Genomic DNA, 25,941 nt, shown 5'->3' with positions numbered 1-25,941 from the left:
TCATTTTATACCAGGATCATGACTGTCAGCTTTTCCTGCTTACAATTACTTAGGCTATTTATAATGACGCTCCATAGGTTGGAATGAAATAGAAAATGAAGGCGTGTTCACTCTGCAGCTCCATCTTTGCTATGATTTCGTGACACAGTAGTGGAAATTACTGCAAATCAGCACCTCCTACAGCTCGAATTCTCCCCCAAACAAAAGTCACGGCTACCTCAAATGCCCCGCAGTTGGCTTTTCTTTTCTTTTCTTCATGCCCAGAAAGTCAACTTTTTCAACACTGGGACTGAATCAGCCTAGTTTGCTCTGATGGATGACCTGTATTGAGAGTGGGATGGGTGACGCTGCTCCTGAAAGTCTCGGCAGCCTTTGGTACCATTGACTATGATATGCTCCTTGACCAACTCTGTGGGATGAGTATTGGGACCCCTCTAGGGTCATGGACAGAAAATAGCACTGGGAGATTTTGTTTCAGCCCATGGTCCTTGCACTATGGTCTTGACCCCAATATTATTTAATATCTATGTGCTGCCATTAGGAGCTAGAGGGCAAAATGTCACCAATACACTGATGACTTGCAACTCTTAATTCTCCATAACACCTGAGAGGATGTGTAAGATCTGAACCATTGTCTGGACACAGTGGTAGATTGAATGAGGGCCACTAAACTGAGTTCAAACCCGTGAAAAGATGGAGTCAGTGAGGGTGGGTGGTTCCTGTGCATGGGAGAGTGGCTAGCTGCCTGTATAGGCAGAGGGTTCATCAACACTTCTGCTTGTGCCATGCCTAGAAAGCATGGGTCAAAGCTGTTTCCCACTTGGCCCACACTTTCTAGGCACAGGTCTGAACGGCTTCCTGTTTGTCTCATTCCTTTCCAAGGGAAAACCTGGTGAGAGCCAGTGCGGTGTAGTGGTTAAGAGCGGTAGTCTCGTAATCTGGGGAACCGGGTTCGCGTCTCCGCTCCTCCACATGAAGCTGCTGGGTGACATTGGGCCAGTCACACTTCTCTGAAGTCTCTCAGCCTCACTCACCTCACAGAGTGTTTCTTGTGGGGGAGGAAGGGAAAGGAGAATGTTAGCCACTTTGAGACTCCTTCGGGTAGTGATAAAGCGGGATATCAAATCCAAACTCCTCCTCCTCCTCTTCTTCTTCTGTGACAGTACTAAGCCCTGGGAGACCATGGTTGAAATACCCACTCAGCCATGAAGTTCACTGGGTGACATTGGGTCAGTCGCTTGCTTTCAGCCTAACCTCTACCCCACAGGGTTGTTGTGAGGATAAAATGGGAAGGAGGAGAACTGTGAACACTACTTTGAGCTTCTTAGATAGGGATGTAAAAATAAAATAAATGCTAAAAATAAAACACGCCTTTAAGCATGACTGGAGACTACCTCACCATATTTGAGGTTTATGCCCTTTCAGAACATGGATGACAGGGCTCAAGTGTGCTAGGGCAACTGTTTCCCCATTGTGACCCAGGCTGTGTCCTGCCATGGCTGTTTGCCCAGTAGAGCTAGCATGCAAACAGGCACTCACATGGCAAGTGTTTAGCCAAGGTCGCAGAATGTCCTGTTGCTTCAGCAGCTGAGTTACAGGAGAGATATACATGCAGGGAGCAACAGAGACAAGAGCTCTTCCAGGAAATTGAGTTTTATTTAGAAAGTACAACGAAAGAGCAAATGAATGGTGGACTGTTGAAAGCTTTCCAGGAGAGAGGGGAAGAGAGCATTCGGTGAATGGCTCAGCTGCGCTGTGCAACTTCAGCTTGAGAGGCGGCAGAGGGAAGAATGAGACTGCAGTGAGAAAAGAAAAGTTCTAAGAGATTGTGTTCTTTATGCTCTGTTCAAACACAGGCAAAGGAAACGGCAGTCAAGGTCATCAAGGTAAATCTAATGGTGTAGAAAGCCAATAAGTTTCCTCAGTCACAGCAAGATTTTCCAGATACAGTGCTTGGAGTTCCAAAGGCTAATTAAGCAGACAGGTTCTGACAGCAAAACTAACAAAGGGTACTATCGGGAGATGACTCAGGGCAATTCTGGTATTCTACCAGGTGTTCCAGACCTGTGGCAATTAATAATAATAATAATAATAATAATAATAATAATAATAATAGGCCTGTACAGACTCCAGAACTGGAAATATGTATCCCTATGCCCAAAAGCAGGAGAAAGGACCATTATATGTGTCGATAATCAAGGGAAAGGCACACTGTGGTAGAGCAGGATTTTGCATTAGCACTGTTCTCTGAATTTGCTTTCTGCAGGAGCCACATTACTACTGCTGCAATTTGATTGCTTTAGGTGTTTATAATTGTTTAATTTACTGATGATGTTCTACGGTTTTAATTACTGAGTGCAAGAGAGGTGGAATGTAAATGTTTTCAATATGTTGATACATTTGTTCTCATCAAATATCATGCTGGAGTACTGTCTGGGTTCTCTAGGGAAGAGTTGTAGCTCAGCGATAGAGCACCAAAAAAATCAGATGAAATGCAAACAATTCGCAACTAAAAAACTAGAAATGCAGTCCTTTAAAACGGAAAGTGAAAATATCCATGAGCAAGTCACAAAAACAGTAAAAAGTAGATTGAAATAAAAACCACGAATGAAGACTCTAAATGGAGGGTTGTACTCTATAAATATTGGGGCATATTTAGAATAACAGTGATAACTAGGTATGGATGGCTTTAATCTCCTGCTCTGTTTTGAAATTTGTTTTATAATGTGCTGCACAGTACATTTTATTGCCTTCACATTCTGCTCTTATTGTGTGAATGATTTAGTAGTTTTGGTTTTAAGCTATTGTTAGACACCTTGAGTTTTGAGTATTATCTCTATTGGGGAGCCTTCTTTAAGATATATCAACTGGACTGTTTCTCTGAGGTGCTTATAGATGTGATACACTATCTGTTACAAGAAAATATTGGCATGTGGCAGCGCCCTTCTATTAGGCTGATGACCACGGTATCAACAAGTGCATGTAAAAAAAAACGAGCCACCAAAGATATAACACCACTGAGCTTATATATCACTTTACACCATCTGTTGCATAATAATTTTCAGTAGAATCAGTTCACATCTTCAGTTGCCAGCAAATAAGTGCAAATAAATGAAGCCATGTGCAAGCACATGCAAATCACCCCTTAGTAGGAATTACAGTGTAATACTTTCTATGTCTGCTCAAGAAATGAGTCCTGTTGAACTCAGCAAGATTACAGCCTGATGCATACACATGCTATGTGATCTCAAAGTGGCATGGCCCATATCCAATGGTTTGCAGCCCAAGATTGCATTCCTACAGTGCTCTCGGATCCACAACAGGAAGAACCATTTAAGCTGTTGGCCGGCATCAATGTAAATCCATAACTGGGATGTGGGTAGGTGTTCTAATGTTTGCATTCATGCTTTTGAGTCTTTATGACTCTGTCATATTTTTTGGCACTTTTCAGTAAAAGCCACATTGGGAAAGGAGAGCGATAAATCTCAGGTGGGAGATTCTTTGAAGTTTTTGAACCAAGAAAGAAAAATAAAAAATAAAATAAATTGTCCAGTAGCAGCTTAGAGACCAACTAAGTTTGTTCTTGGTATCAGCTTTTGTGTGCATGCACACTTCTTCAGATACATTTATTTATTTATTTATTTATTGTTTTATTTTATATATGTTTTGACTGCGTCAGACCAACATGGCTATCTACCTGAATCAAGATAGAAAAAGATGCTCTGGATGAAATTCAGTGTCACACTTTCCCAATAGTTCCACCAGTGCAAGTATTTTAGCTTGCCAAACAGAATGATACCCCTCCTCTCCTCCTGAGTGCTGTTCTGGGGGTTCTCCTGACCCCCCTGAGCCCATTTCAGAGTGCACAGGGGGAGGAGACAGGGGAAGCCCCATTGCACAAGGGAAGTTCTTGCCCAGGGCTTCCACCGACAAGGCTACTTAGGTGAATTCTGCCTCCTGCCTCTCAAGACTTTCTCAGTCTCAAGCAAGCAAGCAAGCAAACCTAGCAGGAACCATAAAGCAGGCATACCTTGCACACTGGAGCGTACGCATGCTTCACCAAAATATTTCATTTTCCAGCAAGCTGTTGCTTTATTCAGCAGTGTAATCTTCAGAAAGGATTTGAGATGTGAACCTGGGTGAAATGCACAGCGGTAGCTCGGTCTAGAAGTTGCAAGAGCATAAATCACAGTGGCAAAGTCAGCATTAGCGAACAAAGGTCGAAACCTCCTGGAAAAAAACACACCCTAGCATCAGAAACATATTTCTTGTCTGAAGAGATGTGATCTACAGCCAGGCTTTCAAAGAAATATGCTTCCAATAGCTCCAATGTAGGCAGCTATACAAAAGGAATGACTGGGCTCTTACAAAACCACCCTGCTGTTTGAGAAAAGATGGGAAAGCAATGGGTGCTTATCTAAATAAGGACCTCCACTTGTCCTCGTATAAACTCTTGAGCTGCTTGTAATGAACTCTGAAGATACTCTGTGTGCAGCACCTATACATGAAGATCAACAGATCCACAAATGATATTTAATTGATAGTGTCCCCTCCCACCATCTGCATTCTGTTTGCTTTGCATTGAAATGAATGGGGTGGGATAACGTAATGACAATGTAACTATGCAATTTACATAAAGGCAACATAGCGATGCTATTTATGTGATTTATTACATAAGTTACATCATTTTGCCACAGCAGACAGCAAAACGAATAAGGGAGGTTTCGGTGCAAGACAAACCACAGCAGAATGCAAACAATGCTGTATGATGAATACAGTGCAGAGTGGAAGACGATGCCTTCTTACCTCCTAAGTGATGGGTGGCCTTCGCAAATCCCCTGAGCTAGCCAACAGAAGAGGCAGCTGTTCTGGTATGATTCAACCACCAATCTGACCAGCTTCTGTATGTGGAATGGGGGAAGCACAATGTCACCTCATCCTTTGTATCAGACGGAAAAATGTTTAGGGCTGGTCCTGCAGAGATGTGAATAAAATGTCATGTCTGTCTAGTGCCCATTGCTGGGGGTGTGAAGAATAGAAGAGAAGGCTCCTTGGAATGTCATATTTGAAGTTTGATATAGCTTAGGTAAAGACATAAATTACATGTACAAAAGGCAATGCCTGGCCTGAGGAATCTATAATTTTTAACACTCATCCACTTGACATTGAAAGGGCTTTCCATATTCTCTTCCTTTCTAACTACAGTACGAAAGAAGCAAATCTATTTTTAAAATTTGACTTCTAATCTAATCACTGTTGTTTCATTGGCAGACTAAGCCCCTTTCTCTTTTTATTAGAAAGTCCAAATACAGAAATTAATAATGGTCATCTGCAATGAGATTAAGCAGCTCACAAACTTAGGCAAGAAATGTTTTACTTCCACCGTGCAATGTTAATGAAAACAAACAAATATAATAGATCAACAGCATGAAAGGTTATTTTTTTCCACATTAATAAAGTGAAAGCAGTCTACTGACTCAAAGGCACTCCTGTCATAGATAATTGCTCATTACATTATTATTTTTAGAGTAAATTCACATTATGTCAATTAACAAAAGTGTCTAAATTTAAAACTAGAGTACTGCCAGGGTGCAAAACAAGTTTAGAAAGTGGATTGAAATTAGGACCTTTCACTTTTAAATCAACCAGCTTTGAACACTCTTAATTTCAATGGGATTTAAATGCAATCATGGATTTGTTCACACATCAATTTGTATTACTTCTTTTCTCCATACCTGATTACAGTACACTAGATGGCTAGCAGCTAAAATGTCTGAATCCAGTGTGTGAATTGAAAAGCATTTCATCTGAATTGATGTGAATGGATATAAACACCCAACAGCGAAATGACTGCGTTGCATTCGTGAATATGTGTACCTGAACCAACCTCATGTGACTCAATTGTGTGAAACAAAACTGCAACTTTCAGATTTGTGTGTTCCTTTCCAGAACACCACGATTGAGAATATTTGGATGTGAGATGTTGATATAGTCAAGAACCTGATTAAGATGAGCAGCTTTTGTTCTTTGAAGCTTTTATGTTACACTATTTAACACTATTTAAAGGACGCTATTTAAGGGACACGGGTGATGCTGTGGGCTAAACCACAGAGCCTAGGACTTGCCGATCAGAAGGTCGGCGGTTTGAATCCCTGTGACAGGGTGAGCTCCCGTTGCTCAGTCCCTGCTCCTGCCAACCTAGCAGTTCGAAACCACATCAAAGTGCAAGTAGATAAATAGGTACCACTCCGGCGGGAAGGTAAACGGTGTTTCCGTGTGCTGCTCTGGTTTGCCAGAAGCGGCTTAGTCATGCTGGCCACATGACCTGGAAGCTGTATGCCGGCTCCCTCGGCCAATAAAGCGAGATGAGCACCGCAACCCCAGAGTCGTCCGTGACTGGACCTAATGGTCAGGGGTCCATTTACCTTTACCTATTTAATGGTTTAATTTAGCATAACTTGAACTTAATACCCCAATTTCTGTAAAAACTCTCATGGAGTCTTTATAGGAAAAACACAATAGGAAAAAAATATAATAGGTTAAAAATTAAAAGCAAATTTTAAACCAACAAATCAAGAATAACAATCAAATAGCAGCCTTTGAAGTATTAATAAACAGCAGCACAAGACTAAAAACTCTAGTGGGTAGCATAAAGAGTTGAAAACACCAAATTTTGGGTCACTGGAATAAAAAGGTAAACTGTTTTAAGTTGGGCAAAGAGTGGTACTCACCCAGTAGGGAATTTAATAATCTTGGCATCGCTACTGGCTATTATAGCTGTCCTTCTGATCTCACAATTGGATGGAGCAGAGAACAGGGTCTCCAGGGCTGACCATAGAGGACAGAAATGCTTATCAACATTTCCAGCTGAGTCTCTGCACCCCCCTCAAAAAACGAAACCAAACCAAAACCATGTGTGCACGTGCATCCTCCATCATTGTGCTGGCACTGACTTTGGCATCTTGATGGTCAAGACAAATTCCAGAGTCCAACACTCCACACTCCCCTCCAATGCCTATTCCTGGTACAGTCATACCTTGGATCCCGAACACCCTGGAACTCGGACATATTGGCTCCCGAACGCCGCAAACCTGAAGTGATTGTTCTGGTTTGCAAACGTTCTTTTGGAACCGAATGTCCGACGGGGTTCCTGCGGCTTCTGATTGGCTGCAGGAGCTTCCTACAGCCAATCAGAAGCTACGGTTTGGTTTTTGAATGTTTTGGAAGTCGAACAGACTTCCGGAACGGATTCTGTTCGACTTCCAAGGTATGACTGTATAGCTGGAGGGAGAGAGATAAAAGATTAGAGACACGTGACAGTTCTATTGGGGTTGAATCATGTTGTAAGAGAATGGTCTCACTTTCCCTGTGACAGCCATTTTATTATTTCCATGTTCCATCATGCTAGAACTCAAAATGTGAGAAAGAGGCAGAAGGGGAGAACTATAACGAGAGCATTGGGGCAGTGATCAGGGGAGCTAGCCATTCAGGGTACTCCATTCTTTTCCTCCCCCACCCCCCTGGTTTCTCTCTCTCTCTCTCTCTCTCTCTCTCTCTCTCTGTCATACACCCCCCCCCCCAAGCAGACACTCAACAATCTGTGGCCACCGATCATTAGGCTATTTTGGGGTGGGTTTTTTGAGGGGGCTCTTTAGGGTTTTTGCCTAAATATTCTTATTCTTTTGCAAACTCAGGTGTTCCCCTGTCTTGTTTCTACTATCCCCCTTTGCCGCAGAGCAGTCACAAACCCAGCACCTGAGTTCACGATTAGTATAGTTTCTTACAACATGATTCCTTCTTTTAAAAAAAGCAGCACAGACCTGAATTTCTTTATGGTGGAATCTTCTCCCCAAGAACTCTGATTAATAACATTTTCTTTCCTGAGTCACGTAGCCGCTTGAAGCTTATAATGTAAGTGCCACCCACTAATTTATTTGTTGAGTCAAGTGAAATGATTTCATATTTCAGCAATCACAAAGGCCAAGGATGTGCAATCAGTTCTGAAGCAGAACACCATACTGATTTTCGTTAAGTAGCTCTTTAAGAAGAAAAGAGTAGAAATGACACATTCTATCCCTGTACTGGGAAGACTAAGCTCAATGGTCTGTTCCTCTTTTACTCTTACATTGGCTGCTCGCTGCTGGCTGTATTGGGTAGGGAGGGGAAAGAGGGAGCCAAACAGGCAAGGTGATACTAACAACAGAAATGCAAAAAGCCTTTGGATTTGATTAATTTGGTTTGGATTTAATGACCGCTCTGTGCATTCCAGCCCCATTCTCTCTCTCCTCTGTGTCTCTATCTCAGTCTCTGGTTTGTTTTGCTACAATATCATACAATGTCTGACTCTTCCAGGAGGAGGTAGTGTTAAATGGCCTTGGTCCAGTATATCTGAAGGAACATCTCCACCCCCATTGTTCTACCCGGACACTGAGGTCCAGCACTGAGGGCCTTCTGGCGGTTCCCTCACTGCGAGAAGCCAAGTTACAGGGAACCAGGCAGAGGGCCTTCTCGGTAGTGGCGCCCTCCCTGTGGAACGCCCTCCCACCAGATATCAAAGAGAACAACAACTACCAGACTTTTAGAAGACATCTGAAGGCAGCCCTGTTTAGGGAAGCTTTTAATGTTTGATGTATTACAGTATTTTAATATTTTTTGGAAGCCGCCCAGAGTGGCTGGGGAAGCCCAGTCAGATGGGCAGGGTATAAATATTTATTATTATTATTATTATTATTATTATTATTATTATTATTATTATTACTCTGAGCTTTATACTGAACTTCTAAGGGAAGTGGGGCTGCTTGTACACATGATCCACCACTCAGGCTATGAAGAGAGTGCTGTGGTTGGGAAATGATTCTAACCAATGCTTTCATTTATAAAATACTTTGATAAACAGAAACCCTTAAAAATCAGGCCTGCACAAACATGTGATCAACCAAGGCAAAAGCAGCCCACCACCAACTTCGCAAAGAGGAAGCAAAACCAAGAACTTTGTTGACACCCTAGCAAGCCACCACACAGGGCTGGAAATCTACAATCAGGTTAGGGGTTCCTAAGTTGTATACATCTATTAAAGAGAATCATTTTATGCATAAAATGGCAATCAAAAAAGGCTACGAGCTAGTTCGCACATGAAGCCAAAGCTAACCATAGCTTAGTGTGAATACATAAGGGTGAAGTTTCCTGGAGAGCAAATCACAGCCAGGCATGTTGTGTGAACCTGGGTTCATGGTTTGCCTTGCTCCAGACAAACAATGAGTCGTAAACCCAAGCATCAGCTTTGGTAGCAGCTTGTGGTTTGGAAAAATGTAAAACACAAGCTTAAGCTTGGACAGTATGCTAAACCAAACCACATCTTAGCTCACAGCAATGCAGCAGCAGGACCAGAGTAGCTCTCACCTTATGAGATCCACACACTCACACATTTTCAGGGGGTGATTTAGTGTTACATGCACTGTAACACTAAGGAAGATTTTGGACATCATATGGCAGGAAAGAGTTTCAAATAACGATGGGCTCTCCCAAGCCCACATTCCCAGCATTCTTGCATTATTTTGTTGTTGTTGTTGTTGTTGTTGTTGTTGTTGTTGTTGTTGTTGTTGTTTAGTCGTTTAGTCATGTCCAACTCTTCATGACCCCATGGACCAGAGCACGCCAGGCACTTCTGTCTTCCACTGTCTCCCGCAGTTTGGTCAGACTCATGTTTGTAGCTTCGAGAACACTGTCCAACCATCTCGTCCTCTGTCGTCCCCTTCTCCTTGTGCCCTCCATCTTTCCCAACATCAGGGTCTTTTCCAGGGAGTCTTCTCTTCTCATGAGGTGGCCAAAGTATTGGAGCCTCAGCTTCAGGACCTGTCCTTCCAGTGAGCACTCAGGGATGATTTCCTTAAGGAAGGATAGGTTTGATCTTCTTGCAGTCCATGGGACTCTCACGAGTCTCCTCCAGCACCATAATTCAAAAGCATCAATTCTTCGGCGATCAGCCTTCTTCATGGTCCAGCTCTCACTTCCATACATCACTACTGGGAAACCATAGCTTTAACTATACGGACCTTTGTTGGCAAGGTGATGTCTCTGCTTTTTAAGATGCTGTCTAGGTTTGCCATCGCCTTTCTCCCAAGGAGCAGGTATCTTTTAATTTCGTGACTGCTGTCACCATCTGCAGTGATCATGGAGCCCAAGAAAGTAAAATCTCTCACTGCCTCCATTTCTTCCCCTTCTATTTGCCAGGAGGTGATGGGCCCAGTGGCCATGATCTTCGTTTTTTTGATGTTGAGCTTCAGACCATATTTTGCGCTCTCCTCTTTCACCCTCATTAAAAGGTTCTTTAATTCCTCCTCACTTTCTGCCATCAAGGTTGTGTCATCTGCATATCTGAGGTTGTTGATATTTCTTCCGGCAATCTTAATTCCGGCTTGGGATTCATCCAGCCCAGTCTTTCGCATGATGAATTCTGCATATAAGTTAAATAAGTTGTTATTATTATTATTATTATTATTATTATTATTATTATTATTAGTAGTAGTAGTTTCATATGGCCTGAATTAAGTTTCAGTTTGTCCTACCACATCCAGTTTCTTATTGACATCAGACAGCACTTCAGGAACTTGTAACTAGTTTCCTAGGATGAGAGCTAGAGCTGGGTTTCCTTAGCATTTTGATGCCTCTTCACCCAAAACCTTTTACCCAGTAGTTGAATATAGATGTTTAAAAGTATGGTGGGGGCAGGGGCATATGGAACTGCAGCACCCCATAGGCCAATTGCTGAGGAACTGAACATTATTTCCCCCAATCATATCTTCTGAGACTTGCCCTCACTGAACTCACAAGAGCTCCTCAAAACATAGCATGGCCCAGTTCTGCAAAGCAGTAGACCATGGCTTCTGCGAGGTCTATGACGCTCCAGCTTTTTTACTCTGCCCCCCCTAATTTCTTTTTGAAATGTAAACTACATCTTAAACAGTTCCATTGAATGAACATTATTATTTTTCTGGGAAGCTAGAGAATGAGAATTAAGTATGATAGGATTTCTTCGATTTTACAATTACTAACATAAACTAAAATTCATATTACCATTACATTTAAAAGGACACAGCTCTACCCGTTAATTTGGAAAACCCATTAAACCAGTGTTTAATAAATAAGAGGATGGAATCTTGAATGTGATTAGACAGTTTCTTTTAATGGGAAGCATTCAGATGTAACACATTGATAGGTAACAGATAAAGACTAATCCTCTGACATAAACTGACAGCGCTCTATTGGATTAAATTGCGCTACTTCAGTGGAGCTTTGCTAATATATAGCAGCTGGGAAATTAGACCATAATACATGTATTATCTTTGAAGCACAGGCTCTCAAACTTAGCCAAACTTATTACCACCATCCATTCTTGTAATTGTCCAGCCCCTACTAACCCTCTCAAAGGTGGCTTTGCATGTTTCTGTACTTTGATATAAGGCTTGGGTTCACAGATATCTTATGTGAGTGGAAAGAAACTAATCCAGAATGCAGCAGCTAGACTGGTGGCTGGGGGGGCTGCCGAGACTGGTCCTGAAAGACCTACATTGGCTCCCAGTACGTTTCCAAGCACAATTCAAAGTGTTGGTGCTGACGCTTAAAGCCCTAAATGGCCTCAGCCCAGTATACCTGAAGGAGCGTCTCCACGCCCATCGTTCTGCCTAGACACTGCGGTCCAGCTCCGAGGGCTTTCTGGCAGTTCCATCACTGCGAGAAGTGAAGTTACAGGGAACCAGGTAGAGAGCCTTCTCGGTAGTGGCACCCACCCTGTGGAACACCCTCCCACCAGATGTCAAGGAAATAAACAACTACCTGACATTTAGAAGACATCTGAAAGCAGCCCTGTTTAGGGAAGTTATTAATGTTTTAGCATGTTTTTAATATTCTGTTGGGAGCCACCCAGAGTGGCTGGAGAAACACCGCCAGATGGGCAGGGTATAAATAATAAATAAATGAAATAATAATAATAATAATAATAATAATAATAATAATAATATGCATTATTATGGAACCAGGAAAACTTTTCCATGAGTAGAGTTCTGCTCGCACACATATGGATCCAACCCATATTTGCACTCTCTCTCACACACAAACTTTCTGAAGCAAAACAAAAGCAAGAAACTCTTCCAAGGCAGCTTTTGTTTTTTGAAAAAATGGGGGGGGGGGATGGTGCTGTCCATTGCGCTGATATTTAGATCCCTCAAAATACCCTGGCATATCTCAGCACACATACAGTGGTATCTTGGTTCTCAAACTTAATCTGTTCCAGAAGTCGGTTCCAAAACCAAAGCGTTCCAAATCCAAGGCACACTTTCCCATAGAAAGTAATGCAAAATGGATTAATCTGTTCTGGACTTTTAAAAATAACCCCTAAAATAGCAATTTAACATGATTTTTACTATCTAACGAGACCATTGATCCATAAAACGAAAGCAATAATCAATGCACTGTACTATAAAATAAATAAGACAGTTTTGTAGATGATAAAAATTAAAATTAATTGTTTTTCTTACCTGCACTGATGATAGTCATTGTTTGGATGTGGGTCTTTTATCCATTTCCACATCATACAATCAGTCAATCAATCAATCAATAGCTGAACTGGGTTCCACACAGTCACAAAAACAAATTAACCGAAAAAGCCTCAAAAACAAAAACGCAAAATAAATAGCAAAAACAAAAACGCCAAACTTAATCCCAGAAGTCCGTTTGACTCCCGAAATGTTCGAAAACCAAGCCTCAGCTTCTGATTGGTGCAGATGCCCCAGAAACAATAGCCGAAAACTGCATCAGACATTTGGCTTCTGAAAAACGTTAGAAAACCGGAACACTTACTTCCGGGTTTCCAGCATTTGAGAACCAAGGTGTTTGAAAACCAGGGTACCACTGTATATGTATTATTTGTAATCCAATGTATGTTGATGCTTTAAATCCTGGAGGGGTAGCCTATGGCAGTCCAGATGTTGCTGAGCTACAACACTCATCATCCCTTGGTGACTGGGGCTGATAGAAGTTGTGGTCCAACGACATCTGAAGGACCCCATTCCTGCTTTAGAATCAAATTCTGCATATGTTCATCAAAGCTGAAGCAGTGCGTGGAGATCAGAAATATTTTATAATTTGTTTTCTTTGAAACTGTCTGACTTTTAAACATGTTTAGGATTGTGCTATCTTGTGTGATTAAAATCAGTGGGACAATAGTTAATAATGACCAACATGCTGTTGATATTAATGGAATTTAAACTGAGCAGAGTTTTTCTGCATTGTTGCCCAAGAATCTAGATTCTGATGGCTTTATTTTGAGTATGTTCTCTGAGGCAAAGAAATGACTTTGCATTCCTGTTTGCATTACAAGTCACAATTCAGGGTAAACTGTCATAAGTAGAAGTCTCTTAATTATTTGATGAATGAGCTGATTCCTGAGGGTTTATTTTGTGTTTGCTGGTTTACAGAGAGATGGAATGATGCCTATCAGAATGCCATTTGATTTGGAATAAGAGGGTCTTATCCTCCTTGGATTGGTTGGAACTTGTCTCAGATATACGTGAACAATGCATTTCTCATTATAACAGAAACAAAAGACTTGACAACGAGATTATTGGAAATCCATTAATTACAACCATTATAAGAGTTAATACAGCATCCTAGAAAACGTATCTTTGTACTTTTTGGCAGATTTTACCTTGTGTCCTGTAAAACCAATAAGAACAAAACAGCTAAGTTAATCAGTTTAATTAAGCTCTTTGCATCCCAATTTATTGTTTCCATGTGATTACAAGAAAGAATTGTAGAACTAATTATCCCATTGTTACACTCTGTTCAGCAGAATGTATCTAATCAAAGATTTTTTATATATTAAAAAAACACATGCTGCACAATTAATTTTAAATCAAACACAATTCTTACGCAAAGTGCTGTATTTTTCACCCTCCCCCAGGAACACTGTTCTTCTAACATCATTTAATTATTAGGACACAATTAAAGTTTTAAAAATTATTTCACAGTTTGGCTCACTTGGGGGATGGAATGGAGGGAGGTGCTGACGTCGGTGCGATGCAAAGTCCACCATTCTTAAATGGGAATCTTGGTAAGAGCTTTGGCAAAATTATTCTCTGTGTACTTAGTGGTCTCATTCCAATTATAGCTAATCAAACGACTTGCTGCTGTGAGCTCCTGAATGCCAGCTTTCATGACATCAGATCAGCTAGAGTATACATTAAACTGTAATTTACAGCTGCTTGTGCAGGAAAGCACACACACAGAGTCCACCTCCCCAAATAAAACTCCATCCCAGAAGACACAATCTTATTAGGGAACATACAACAAAGCTGTCATCTATTTGCTACTGGGCTGAAATGAAGATCTCTCTCTGGTGTATAAAGCCCTGCTTAGAATTCTTCCTGCCCTTGGAGATGAGGATCCTGAGTTTCCCAGGTGTCCTCTTCATTTCAGAGAGAACCTGCTGGGATCCTTACTCTGAGAACCTAGACACCTGTGTCATCAAAGAACCCACTATATTGTTGTGTTATTTGATTTCTTCCTTTCACTATCCTTCAGCCCTCTCTCCCCCCCCCCCCAGTTCTCTCTCATCACTAGGATATAAAATCCCAGATTCCTTCTTAGGTCCTCTTTTTGTGTATCTCTTTCCTTGTTTTCTCTGAGGCAATACATTTATTTATTTATTGCATTTATAGTCTAGCTTTTTATCTGAGGAGATCAAGGTGATGTACATGGTTCACACCTTCAAGAGTATGAAACTGCATTTAGCATTGAAACAAAATGTCCCCCTTATCAAATTAACACATGTCTGTCTTCAGAAATGTGGCGGACTCTAGAAGTACTACGTGTGTTGGGAGGACTGTGAAGTGAAAGTGAAGCATTTACATAGAAGTCGTGCAATGTTTTTGATGGTTTTTGAATGTCATAGATAATTTAAATAAGAGACAGTGTTACGAAAATTAGAAAATGAAAGGGTTAGCGGCTGCCAATCAGTTCACAAGCCAGGAAAATATTGAGATCAATGGAAGCATAACGATCACTAGAACTGACGAGGGGAGGAAGTTCGGGGATGCTGCTCCCACCTTCTTTGGTCGGAACAAAGAACAGAAGAAACAAAACATGACATCAGTGCTTCCCTTCCTTATCTATCATCCCAGTGATGTTGCACTTAATTGCCAGAATACTGGAAGCACAGAGCAGCTTTACATTTTATGGAGCTCTTGAGCAGAATAGTGCCACGACCCTGGCGTTCAACAGTGACTTGGACACAGAGTCTGAGGCTGCAGAGCTACCTGCTGAGAGACTAGGCCTACTTGGTTCAGGGCTCTGAGGCAACTGCTGGTCAGAAGACTACTGAGCCTGAGGTTGGCATACAGGGGCCACAGAAAACCTCCCATAGCACTGGGGTATACAGGATCAGGACCTTCTCCTGAGCCTGAGGAACCAAATGCCTTCCACATTTGGTGGTCCAGTGATGCAGAGAACGCACCAAACAGAAGGCCATAGATCAGAGGAGTACCTTTCTTCAGGCCAGAGACAAGCTAAGTTCTCCACAATGGATGGAGCCTGGGAGAAGTTATCTGGGGACAGAGGGTTAAGGCTCAGCTTGCTTTTGACCTTTGTTGGAGCAAGCTATACACTTGGAGCTGTCCATGGTCCTGTAACTATGGATCTCTCTTGCCCTGTGGGCTTTTCTGCAGAACCAGAGCAACACAAATGACCTTCCCCTATATATCTTAATTATAATGGCAACATTTACTTATAGAAAATGGGATAATTTGGAGGAGGGAGGGCCCTCTGCTCATACACCCCAGATTTTCCTTAGATTGAGTTGTACATCTTATTGACTTTCAGTAGCTATATTCTAAAAAACTAATAAAAGGTAAAGGTAAAGGGACCCCTGACCATTAGGTCCAGTCGTGACCGATTCTGGGGTTGCGGCGCTCATCTCGCTTTATTGGCTGAGGGAGCCGGCGTACAGCTTCCGGGTCATGTGGCCAGCATGACTAAGCCGCTTCTGGCGAACCAGAGCAGCCCACGGAAACGCCGTTTGCCTTCCCGCCGGAGTGGTACCTATTTATCTACTTGCACTTTGACGTGCTTTCGAACTGCTAGGTTAGCAGGAGCAGGGACCGAGCAACGGGCGCTCACCCTGTCACGGGGATTTGAACCACCGACCTTCTGATCAGCAAGTCCTAGGCTCTGTGGTTTAACACACAGTGCCTTAGTCATATATTAAACATGCACACATCTCAAATGTCTATAGCCCTAATTGGGGCACTGTACTTTGAAATGCTTATGATTCTTTCCTCCAGAGGTTGATATAGGGCATCTATGTACTTTAAAGTGTGAAGAACCCCACTAACTGATCTGTAAACAATATCTAAGCCCAAGGCGTGATGTTACAGATATTACCACAGATGCTATAAGTGTACTTCCATCCTACACCATTATTAGAGATCTAGGGTGAATGTGTCCTGGAGTTGTCAGTATGAAGGAGAGAGAAAAAGAGACATAGTATGAGAAAAAGAAAAGAAAATGAAATTATGGGGGAAATTCTAGTCTCTTTAAAGTCATAAAGTCAAATTAACATGTGATCAGGATTTTACATGCATTAGAAATGGCAATTTTAAATGTCCACCTCTCAGCAAAATAAGCTAAAATTTGATTGTACAAAGGTGATTAGTAATTTAGTAATTAGTAATTTAAATGTTCTGTGGTAAAATACACCCACCTACTATTAATGGGGAACTATCTGGTGAATTGTCCTTCAGTGGGTATATGTATGATTTCCAGTATGGACTACATATTTTAAAAAGTAACATTAGCATTTTTTACTTGATAATATATTTTATTTAATATTTCAAGTGATGTTTTTTAAAAACAAAAATCAGAATTTTATGTAAGTGCAAAAACTTTGGCGAGTTGAAACCATATTTTCAGAACTTGGTAAGTGAATGCTGAATTCTATTCTGTCCTTGGCTTTCACTGCTGCACACACGCTTGCTATTAGATATGCCATTTGCTCAGCCGTTTGGAGTGCTGAAATCAATAATTACGATCACACACAGGGCTGCTAGATGACTGCCTGACCCAAATAATAAATTTTGAGATAAAAATATACCCATCAGCTTGACCGATTTCCAATTGTGTAATTTCAGTACAGCTATATTTGGGGAAATTGTTGATGCAAACTGGTCATTTGAAAAACAACAACAAATTTTTGGCTTCTTGGTTACACATCAGCTTGCTAAAATAACTTGGTTTTCACAAAGGCAAAAGTTCAAAGGGGTAGCGGCAAATTTTGAAGTGCAGGAGTTTAGCATCACAGCTCCTCATAATGCCCCCCCCCGAGAGTTCTGGTTACAGAGATGGCAATGAAACATTGGGAGAAGCTCCAAATATGGCAGAGAAATGGGAGAGATCCTGTTTGTAAGGTTGTCCTGCATAGAACCCCTCCCCATGTTTACAAAATTAGCAGTTTTATAGAGAAAAGCAACCTTGTTCTATCTTCAAGGTTCAAGTAAGTATTGGGTTAGTGAAGGAAAATGAGCATGCATTTACAATGAGTGAATTATGTTCTACCATCTTGTACTCATTCATGCCCAAGATACCTAAGGGAGTCATCCAGACAGCGACATTCTTGGGATGGGGATAGAAATTTACTGGGTGGTAGCTGACTAAATTATACTCAGAGTAGACCGATTGACATGAACATACACTGGACTAATTTAAGTCCATTTATGTCAGTGGGTCTACTCTGAAAACAATTTAACCAGATACCACCCATTGCCACAACTATTGCTATTGAACATGTTTATTCTTAATGGCATACAAAAGAGTCATGCAGCTAGAATCAGGTGAAACAACAAGCTGTCTTTTGCAGCTAATGAGTGCAGGGATCACCATGGACTTTGGAAAGATTTCATCACAAACATAGAGCTCTGGTGATGGGTCCTGCTGCTCTGGTTCCTGTGCACTGATCACCATCCCCTCATCATCCTCTGAGTACTTCTTACACCAATCTCTCCTTCCCCATCCCCAGCTTGCTCTGGTGTGTCCCAGTCCTGGTGACACCCCTTTCCAGGATCTTCTTCCTCCTCTTCCTCTTCCCTGTTGTCCTGCCAGTTCATGACATATATGCCTGCCTGGTCACTTTGATCCTAGGGAAAGACATATTTATCAGTGTCATATGCTCTCAAGATCTGTCCTATGTCCACTAAGAATAGGGATTTTGGAATGTTGATTCCAATGAACATCAGGCAAGTATCAACATTTAGGCACCTGAGACTTTCTCTGTAGGGTGGGCCAGTTGTGTTGCTATACTACATTAATCTACTGATTTGTGGCACATTTTGTGGTTGTTTTATGAATGTAACTTTACCATTGATTTTATGCTACTCATTGTCATGATATTTTTTCTTAATGTATAGAGAGTTGTGCCTTACAAACAATAAATAATATTGTGGGAGGGGAAAAATAACGGTCAAGGTGAAACAATGGTAACCCAAATCTGCTCTTCCTAAATCTGGAAGGAAAGAAACACCACCACATGTTCCTGATGAATGGATTTTTTTTTGTCTTTTGTGAAGCTACTGAGACGTCTCTCAGAGGTGGTAAATTCCCTCACCCACCCCAAGTTTCACTTGTTTGGTTACAAGAATAATTTGACCTGTGTCATCAGAATTCTGGGGGAGGGGATGCATTAGCAAAATCCTAATTAAAACATCAATGACAGCTATTTCTATTTCAGCCTTGTGGACTGTCAGCAACTCGTTGCAGTTCAAGGGGTCGTCATCCACTTATGTCACACTCTCTAATTAACTGTGATGCTCAGATGCCCTTCCAAAAGAAAATGATATGGCGATTTGAGGTCCCAATTTTCAGTTAAAGGAAGTGTGCAGATCATCTAGTTAATCCTGGATAAATTTTTTTCAAAAAAATGCTGTTCTAAAAGAGTATGTAGAAAAAACAGAAGCAACAAGGAAAGCCCAAATCTGCTTCTTCCCATCTCACACAAATCACAGCTGTATTTTCTTTCTCAAATTGCTATTTGATATACCTTGGAAGTCATACACCTTCCCAGATGGAAAACTAGTTTTAGATCTCGCTCTGACAGGTAGATGTGACTTGCATTCAAGATACTTTGAGGAGCAGATGGTCAGTTTAATAAGCTATCAATGACCATTATGAATGATCAAGCCATGTCCGAGTCTACTGGGAGAACTGATTTGCATAAGACAGCATGCCTGCAAAAATATGATGATCAACCAGCAATGCAAGACCTTTCAGCTAGCATTTGGTTACTGGAATAAGTATGATCAGACAGTTTCAACCTAGTACATTTTTAAAATTTCAGTAAGAAGCTATTTTATATGCTTACAATTTATCTGATGCTAAATTTGACCTTTAAAGTTTAAAACATTCCATTGTTTGGGGACATGTTTATGAAGGTTCATCTCTTCCCACGTGTACCAACCCCAAGCCTTAGAACTTTCCTGGAGGTTTTTTTCTGGGTCCCTCACCCAGGTGTGTCATGTTTTTTAGATGGTAAGCCTGCAGTTAGGAACTGTCTTGTTTTGTATGTAAGCTGTTCTGGAAGCCCTTTTGCCTGAAAAGCAGGGTACAAATGCTCCAAATAACCAAGTGCTCTTCCCTGATGGCATCCCATTATCAAATGCCCTCCTTTGAATGGCTTGCCTAGTGCCTAATTTAATGTCCTTTCAGAGCCAATAGAAACCCTATTTATTTTCCAAGGGCTTTTAAATTTGGTGTTCTGTTCAACATTCTTTGATATTGATTTAGTTTTTTAAAGCTTGTTTCTATGCTGCATCACATTTATTGTATCACTATGGTAGAGTTACTGATTTTTAACTTCCTGTAATGCTGACACGAGAGGTTTTGTAATCAGTTGACTTATAAATACCACAAATAAATGAATAAATGAAAATTGAGCATTTGGGAAGCACCGATTATAACACGCGGGGGGGGGGGGGACTACCAATATCAGTCTGATGTTATGTTCTAGTGTATAGTAGTAGCAGAGCATAGGGTTCTGTCCAGTGCTAGCCTTAATCAGAGTAGACCCATTGAAATTAATAGACACAAGTAACTTAGGCCCATTAATTTCAGTGGGTCTGCTTCAGTGGCTAGACCCATAGAGCCTGGTGATGGGTTTCAGTATATGCAGAAGGGAATAGGCTTGCCATGTCACACTCCTGCACATGGGGCAAAGAGTTCACACATGCAGATAGGACTTTTGTCTGACTTCAAACAAAATGTTTTTTCAGTGGAATCACTTTACACGTTCAGCAAACTCCTAAACATGTTTAACCAGAAGTAGATCTCATGTAGTTGGAGCTTACTCCCTTGTGGCAAGTGTGCTTAGGATTGCAGCCTAAATATCTCTGAACTTAATAGTTGTTTTAAGGTGTGGTACATTTAAAATTGCTCTTATACTGTTATACTACCTCCACTTGTAGTTTGAAATATCTGGAAGTAATGGAGCAAAATCCAGGTGCTGATTTAAAACCAAGCTGTTCCTTCTGTAGAAGTTTTGTTTTAATCAAGACCGAGGAAAGTGTTGCTTACTACCTCCCCTAGCTCTGAAATACTTTATTGCTATTTTCTGGTACATTAAGGAAATCCCAAAATGAGGTGTTTGGAACAAATTGCAGCTCTCTCATTGAAGCCAAGCAAGTAATTCCAGATGGTAGTTTGGAACTCACTATACAACCATGAATTTATATGCTTGTGAATAGCTATTCATGACTGCAACTTAATTCCATGTTCCTTTTTTGGCACTGCTGTTCATCTTTAACTCCACCATGGTGTAAAACTTGGTTTTTTGTAAAGCACTGAATCATTCATTCTATTTTTTTCCCCTTAAATGAGCTCAGAGTTCCCATAAATGTAAATATTTCAGGAAGGCACAATGCCAGCCTACTTTTGACAAAAGACTACTGTAGCAAGTACCCAATATAACTAACCAATCTACATTTGGAAAAGTCCATAATAGAAGTATTTGGAAATGCCTTTTCCAGCATGACAGAAGTTTCTCGGTGTCACTGGTTCTCTCACAAAACTGACTGCATGTTTTAAACAAATGGCTATCTTTCATCTGAGCCACGTTGCAAGGATTCTTTAGATCTCAAAAGCAAAGGCAAGCAAAATGAATAGTACAGTTATTTCAGCCTACAGTTACAATACTATCAATTCAGGGCTTTTTTCAGCCAGAACTTGCCAGAACTCAGTTCCAGCACCTTTCAGGCAGGCTCCATTGCCATTCAAAGACAACGAGGGGGGCATTCATAGTGAGTTCTGGCACCTCATTTTCTAGAAAAATAGCACTATCATCATAAGAGATTTTGCCGTGTCACTGTTTCCTATATTAACCAAGTAACCCATGAGAACATAATCACTTGGGAACAAATAAGACACTCTTCATCTCCTAGGAACTATCTTCTTGAGATTTGTCTGTTGGGAGTGCAGTTGCACATGTGTTTGATTATGACACACTGCTCTCATTCATATGTCATGTTAAACATTTTATGTTTTGAAAATACATACAATTCATCTTGAACTCATATGTTCTCCCTTCCCCTTTTGATGCACCACGAGGAAAAGTTCAGAAGTTCCCACTGCTATTTATATTAACTGTCATTTAATCTAAACTTAAATAAACCATGTTTGGCTGAAACAGCTCCGCCTTCCAACCATAATTGATGGAGTCAGATTGTTTTAACCAGGCATACTTAACACAAACCCTGTTTTGGTTGGGATGACACACTAAACAGCTGTTAATCTAAATGAGAAGCTTTAGATCCTTCTCAAGGCCACAGCATAGAAAGAAAGTGAGCCTTGCTGACTCTTGTTCTCCTAAAACTTAACAGTTGTTTAGCATTATGCCCAAACGGTTGTGCCAGTTGATCAGGGAGCAAAGGATTGTGTGAGTATGATTTCACTAGCCATAGTACATGCACATCATTTATGGTGAAGGCATTGTAACCAGTCCCATGTAGAGCAACAGGGGATCAGGGAGCAGGCCTGTGGCATGCAGCCCCTCGTTGCACATTGCAGACAGAACCAGTCTGCTCATGTGCCACATACATCTGCATGGTGGTGCCCTGTGTGCGGCAGTTGGTGGGGCTAGTTGGCACATACAGTGTCAGGGGTGGGGCTACACATTGGGACATATGTGCAAATAGGTTAACTCTTGAAAAGAAAAACCTCATGAGACAAACAACTGCATCTGCAATGGTTAAGCTATAACAAGTCTCAAAGCTGAATTCTGATGGATCAAACCATTATTTCTGACAATACAGTGATGTGTAGTGCAGTGTGACACCTTTATAGAACGGATTTTCTGCTTTGGCTGCCAAACATCGGAATTTAAGCATGGGTATTATGTTAGCTAGACCTGACTGGTGACGACTGCTTTGTGTTGCAAGGCAGCACTGAACCAGTCCTAGCAGTGCAAACCTATGGGGATTAGAGAGGAATGTGCCAGGGGAGTTCCCTAGCAACAGCTCTTATTAAGACGAAATGTTAAAATGGGGATGAAACTGTTATGAATTAACCAATGTTTAGATTGTATGATCACACATTCCTTTTATTTTGGTTGCTTGTGATATTACAGTATCGCTGTTCAAGGGGGAGTGCGTAATGCAAAGCTTCTCTATGAATTAATTTTGGCTGACAGTGTTCTTAACAAGTGACAGTTCTAAATATAGCCTGATGAGCAAAACAGACATTGCCCTTAGGTTGGGCAAACCACATTGCAGTCACTTCCCCCACCCCTTTTGATATAGGAAACATAACAATAAAAGATCAAGAATGAAAATAGAGACCCAGTGCCCCTTCCCCTTTGCCCTGTGTTTCTCCCCCTCTCTCAATCTTAAAAATGAATTTTAAAAGGCTTATGTGAGCATGACATAATTTTGCTCCAGATTATTTTTGTTCTCTTGCTCTGTTGAACAGTATGTGACAGTGTGCAAGTCAGTCACCATATGCTCTTTGGAAGAACTATGAACAACAATTGTTGGTGCATGGTTCAAGATATATGGATGCCCATGTCTTTCTTTCTTTCTTTCTTTCTTTCTTTCTTTCTTTCTTTCTTTCTTTCTTTCTTTCTTTCTTTCTTTCTTTCTTTCTAATTTAAGAAAATCCTTCTGTATCAGGCCAATGGCTCATCTTGAGAGAGAGCCAGTGTGGTGTAGTGGTCAAGAGAGCCAGTGTGGTGTAGTGGTTAAGAGTGGTAGTCACGTAATCTGGGAAACCGGGTTCGCGTCTCCGCTCCTCCGCATGCAGCTGCTGGGTGACCTTGGGCCAGTCACACTTCTGTGAAGTCTCTCAGCCCCACTCACCTCACAGAGTGTTTGTTGTGGGGGAGGAAGGGAAAGGAGAATGTTAGCCGCTTTGAGACTCCTGAAGGGGAGTGAAAGGCGGAATATCAAATCCAAACTCTTCTTCTTCTTCTTCTCATCTAGCCCAGCATCTTGTTCTCACAGTGGCCAACCAGATGACCATGTGAAACCCAGAAGCAGGACCCGTGCTGGGTTTACGTATAAGCTAAACAATCTGTAGCTTAAAGGTAAAGGTACCCCTGCCCGTACGGGCCAGTCTTGACAGACTCTAGGGTTGTGCGCCCATCTCACTTAAGAGGCCGGGGGCCAGCGCTATCCGCAGACACTTCTGGGTCACGTGCCCAGCATGACAAGCTGCATCTGGCAAGCCGGCGCAGCACACGGAATGCCGTTTACCTTCCCGCTGGTAAGCGGTCCCTATTTATCTACTTGCACCCGGAGGTGCTTTCGAACTGCTAGGTTGGCAGGCGCTGGGACCGAACGACGGGAGCGCACCCCACCGCGGGGATTCGAACCGCCGACCATGCGATCAGCAAGTCCTAGGTGCTGAGGTTTTACCCATCCGCGTCCCCCTAAGCTATAGCTTAGGGCCCCACAAAAATTGAAAGGGAAAAAAAAACACCTGGATGTACATTTCCAAAATATAAGATAAAAAACAAATAAAATAAAACCTACATACAGGAACAGTGTTTGTTAGGTCCATAAATTGCCACATAGCATATGTTTAACACAAAAAACAGTGACAAAGGACATATAAAGGGCCCCATTACCTTCAGTAGCTTAGGGCCTCATGAAACCTAAATCCAGCCCTGTTTCCAGCAATTGGTATTTGGAAGCATTACTGCCCGGGCAGGTAGTTCCAGAATCTGCAGACTATGGCTACTTTTCTCAAATTTAAATTTCCAAGGCAACTCCACACTTGCTGTGACAAATGTGATTGAATGTTGCACACCTTCTTCCCAACAGCAAACATGCACATGTATTTTACAATACATATGGGCATCCATTTGGGGATGCTAGAGGTTTGGTTTCATCATCAGGCAGAATGAGGTGGTAGTTCAGGTAGTGACCACAGAGGTGTTAGAGGACAGAGCAGTGTGGGTTGCATGGGCTAGCATACCCCAAGCTACTTGCTGTGTCAGGTGCAGTGATGGATATTGCCAAGGGCTCTCCCCTCCCGTCTGACAGAAATAGCAGCAGCAAATGCAGAGCAGGGAGACATGGCAAAAGCTTGGGAGTTCTTCTGGCTGCTCACCTTTTCCTGTCACTGTCCTGTTCCAGAAAACAGCCCCACTTGCCTGAGAAGGCCAGCTGTTGAAAAACAGTGGGTAGTGAGTCCTCCCCCAGGAATGACCCAGTTGTTCTCCCCTCTTGCAAAGATGGCAGAAAATGTATGCTATTGTTCAACAATCATGTGTGCCAGATAGAGCCTTCAGCCCAATTTAAGACTGGAAACAAATAATAATAATAATAATAATAATAATAATAATAATAATAATAATAATAATAATTTATTATTTATACCCCGCCCATCTGGCTGAGTTTCCCCAGCCACTCTGGGTGGCTTCCAATCAAGTGTTGAAAACAATACAGCATTAAATATTAAAAACTTCCCTAAACAGGGCTGCCTTCAGATGTCTTTTAAAGAGAAAATAGCTGCTTATTTCCTTCACATCCGAAGGGAGGGAGTTCCATAAGGTGGGCACCACTACCGAGAAGGCCCTCTGTCTGGTTCCCAGTAACCTCACTTCTCGCAATGAGGGAACCGCCAGAAGGCCCTCGGTGCTGGATCTCAGTGTCCGGGCTGAACGATGGGGGTGGAGACGCTCCTTCAGGTATACAGGAGGAACAAAGTCACCTCAACTAAAGCTGACATTTGTCTTATTGCCGAAGAAGATCACAGTCAATGGGAAGAATTATGGCACTACCAGCAACTCCAGAGATGGTGCAAGGAAAATTCAAGAGGTCTAATCAATCTACCTCAGTTCCGAATAAAAATTACCCTCCAGATTCAGCAGACTGGAGAGTCCCAGAAGAAGAGGATTTGTTGAGTAATTATATTAACCTACCAGATAAAAAGCAAAGTGATATTTTTACCAAACTAGCTAAGTTACAGTCCAGGTTGACCCAAATACAACAGCATGGGCAACAAAACGTTGGTGAAACAATTGACAATCAAACCTTTCACCCACAAGCTGTTTCTCCAAAATGTATGGTTAAAAAGAAGGTTGTCAGAGGAACGTTTAAGTGCATAGATGCAGAGCTGCAAACTCAAGCCCCCTTGGAATATGATATGGTGAGGGACAATCCTGATTGTGTGACTATGAATTCCTGGCTGAGCTACTGGAAATTAGCTCCAAATGAAATACGCAGTCCTCTCCAGAGAATCAGAAAGGATACTAACACCGTTGAATTTAGGGACCTGGACAAAGTGGAAATGACAGGCACAGAGCCTTAAAGGAATTGGGGCTAAAACTGATGTCATGGAACATAGCAAGCTGGCGTTCCAAGCAAAATAATAAACAGCTGATGAACTATTTTGAGCAATGTGATATTA

At 41.6% G+C, this 25,941-nt stretch overlaps 1 long non-coding RNA gene across 2 annotated transcripts in view; it reads left to right on the top strand.

Annotated features, from left to right (window-relative positions):
* Nucleotides 1–1,575: 1,575 nt before the first annotated feature.
* The window catches only part of LOC309527204, a 177,095-nt gene continuing 152,729 nt past the window's right edge, over nucleotides 1,576–25,941 (top strand). Inside the window, exons 1-2 of one of the 2 annotated variants that reach the window (XR_014217134.1) lie at nucleotides 1,576–1,886; nucleotides 13,473–13,943. This is a non-coding gene — a long non-coding RNA (uncharacterized lncRNA). Of the gene's footprint in view, nucleotides 1,887–13,472; nucleotides 13,944–25,941 lie in introns of those variants that run through there. The other variant, XR_014217133.1, reaches the window with a different exon arrangement.

Source organism: Podarcis vaucheri (assembly GCF_965113315.1).
Source record: "Podarcis vaucheri genome assembly, chromosome: 1".
NCBI lineage: Eukaryota > Metazoa > Chordata > Lepidosauria > Squamata > Lacertidae > Podarcis > Podarcis vaucheri.
The sequence above is the reverse complement of the archived record's forward strand: the minus strand, read 5'-3'. Positions and strand labels throughout refer to the sequence as shown.